Source organism: Macaca nemestrina, chromosome X, assembly GCF_043159975.1.
Source record: "Macaca nemestrina isolate mMacNem1 chromosome X, mMacNem.hap1, whole genome shotgun sequence".
Taxonomy (NCBI): Eukaryota; Metazoa; Chordata; class Mammalia; order Primates; family Cercopithecidae; genus Macaca; species Macaca nemestrina.
In genome coordinates this window covers 43724484-43727554 of record NC_092145.1, presented here as the reverse complement: position 1 = coordinate 43727554, position 3071 = coordinate 43724484, and the positions used below count along the sequence as shown (strand labels likewise).

At 35.7% G+C, this 3071-nt stretch overlaps 1 pseudogene; it reads right to left on the bottom strand.

Annotated features, from left to right (window-relative positions):
* Nucleotides 1–612: 612 nt before the first annotated feature.
* On the bottom strand, nt 613–732 carry LOC112428147 (5S ribosomal RNA; annotated as a pseudogene).
* Between the last annotated feature and the right edge of the window lie 2339 nt (nt 733–3071).

Below are 3071 nucleotides of genomic sequence, written 5' to 3'. Positions count from 1 at the left end.
AGAGGTTGCAGTGAGCCAAGATCACACCACTGCACTCCAGCCTGGGCAACAGAGTGAGACTCCATCTAAAAAAAAAAAAAAAAAAAATTCTGTCCAATGATTACCCATTAATTAACTCAATTTAATGTCAGTCCATGATTTTGAGTTGCTTAAAGATCTTGGAAATAATCTTCAATCTGGCCTACTTCAAAGCATAATAGCTGTTGATATAAAATTTATCACAGTAATGATTTCATTTTCTTGAATACAACTTTACATCTTTTATAATCATAAACATTTTTTGGAATAATGTCAATTTATTTGATCAGTAAAACTATGCAAGTTTAGGAAAAAGAAATCCAAGTAAAATACAATTTATGCTTGTATTTCACTTTACACTAATAAGTCAGAAAAAACCATAATTGTCAAAATAATGTTAATTATGTAATCTTGGTTTCTGAATTAGTTTCTGTAAGAAATGTTTTGTTAAAGTCCAGTACATTTAAAGTATTATAAGTCAATTTGTTTGTTTTCTGGGAACTTAACATTTAATTCATACATGTACTTATGTTCTCTATTCAGAACAGTGCTCCTTTATTTTTTTATTTTTAATATATAAAAAAATTTTTTTAAAGCCATCAGCAGCTTATATTCCCAGGCAGTCTCCCATCCAAGTACTAACCAGGCCCCACCCTGCTTAGCTTCACGAGATCAGATGAGATCAAGCACATTCAGGGTGGTATGGCCATAGACTAATTTAATATCTTATAGGAAAAAGTTTCACAGATTCAATGAGATGTAAAGATCTTTCTGAATTATAGCCACACAGATTCACAGAGAACTTATAACTTCAGATCTACAACTTCAGGCACAGATCAAGATTAAACATAGAAACACAAATATTTGCCAATCCTGATATCAAAAACTATTCTTCTTCCCGGCAGCATAAATTTTTAATTGACTTGAAGACAAAATTGGCAGACAGACAAAACTCATAAGGGAATTCTGTTGTCTCTTGCCTAACAGGAAATAGTCCTTTATAATACATTACTATTAATCTATATAACCCATTAATGCAGAGATTGAATAAACACGCAATAATATCAGATTCCCAGCTATTGCTGCTACCAAATGGGAATAACCTAGTGGTCATGTATAAATTAGAAATAAAATAATAACCCCCAAAATAACCCAGGAAGGAGAATAACAAATGAAACAGAGTGTACAAAGTTAAAGTTCATTGGTTGCTTTGATTTACCTCAGGGAGGCAAGAAAAGACCTGCCCAGGCTTAAACAGCTCAAGAGCTGGACTTCTTCAGTAAGTTGCTTCCCAGATATGTGATCTTGAGCAAACAGCTTAACTTCTCCCATTCTGTTACTCCATAGGGAAGTTGTGTAATTAAAATATGATGATGAACATGAAGACATTTAATAACACTGTAAAGTGCCATACAAATGTTAGTGATAAATATAAGAATCAATATGATCAGTACAAGATGTGACATTAACATTAAATATGGATTTATATTATGTATTAAGAATTTTATTTTTTCCTGCTTTGTCATCAAACAGCAGAATATTTGCTCTTGGAGTTATAGAGTGTATAGTTAAAAGACCTAATCTGAATCTGTTATTTTCATTGTAAGTGAGAAAACTAAGGCTCAACAGAGGTTAAATGATTTCTTTGAGGTCATATAGCTAGAGTAGCGGGGTGGTGTGATATCTAGGACACATTGCTCTATTCTGCTTCTATTCTAATGTATCAGCTAGAAGTGGTTTTGTAAACTATTTTTAGGGTTTTATTTTAATAGAAAATGTATTTCTTTCTTAGTCCACATATAAGAAATGGTCTCTGTAGCTTATTGTGCTTTGTGGTATAATTCATAGCAAATGAGGCATTATAGTCTCTGATTCATGTGTAGAAATCTTAAGTCCTGGATTTTTTTTTTTTTAGGACAAGTAATACTTTTGAATATTTGTGTCTTTATATTTCACTAAATATTCATATTTTATGCTCTATTTGGGCAGAAAATGATTATGCTTGTTTCATTATTCAACCATGACCTTTCTATATTTATTGTTATAAAACTGTAGTTTCACCATTATCATTAATTTTGTTAACAAAAGACCATGAGGTCTGCAAAGGAAAAACAAAGAAGAGTTTTCTTTTTTTTTTTTTTTTGAGACAGAGTTTCACTCTTGTCGCCCAGCCTGGAGTGCAATGGTGCAATCTTGGCTCACTGCAACCTTCACCTCCCAGGTTCAAGCGATTCTCCTGCCTCAGCCTCCCGAGTAGCTGGGATAACAGGCATGCACCACCATGCCTGGCTAATTTTGTATTTTTAGTAGAAACGGGGTTTGCTCATGTTGGTCAGGCTGGTCTCGAACTCCCGACCTCAGGGGATCCACCCGCCTTGGTCTCCCAAAGTGCTGGGATTGCAGGAGTGAGCCACTGCACCTGGCCGAAGAGTTTTATTTTCGAAAAAAACAATCACAGCCTCTGTTGTAAACTGAAAGCATGCTATCGGGAAAGTTCCCACCCCAGCCCTCAATCAGGTCCATATGTGCAAATGAAGAATGCAAACTCTTTCAGCCCAAATTGGTTGAAAACTGCTGACTACCAAACGGGTAGTTTTCAAACCAGAACCAGAAGTCTCTGTTGGATGCTCCTTTCAGGCTGCTGGTGGGAGTTTTCCTGCCACTGTGTCTCAGCTCCAATTACTGGTTACAGGCACTGCCTTAGCTCAGAGGCTCAAACAGGATGTTCATCTGGAACTGCCCTGTCTGGGAACTATTTTAAATTTTAACATGTCAAAAAATGTCTAAAATACACAGAATTCCCAAAGCTATGACAATCAAGGCAAAAATAAAGTAAATGTAAGGGCTGAGCATATTACTCATACAGGCCTGGTCTGGAATCCTGGGTTAGTTGTCAACCTTATATGTTGTCTTCTTGGCCTGGAGATGGGGTTTTAGTGATCTGAATTTGGTATTAAACACTGGCATTGATGTCCAAGATTCTCCAGGAGTTGGTGCCATTTTTAGGTGAGATATATGTATCCAAGAGTCAATACACTGTAACTTGGCAGCAC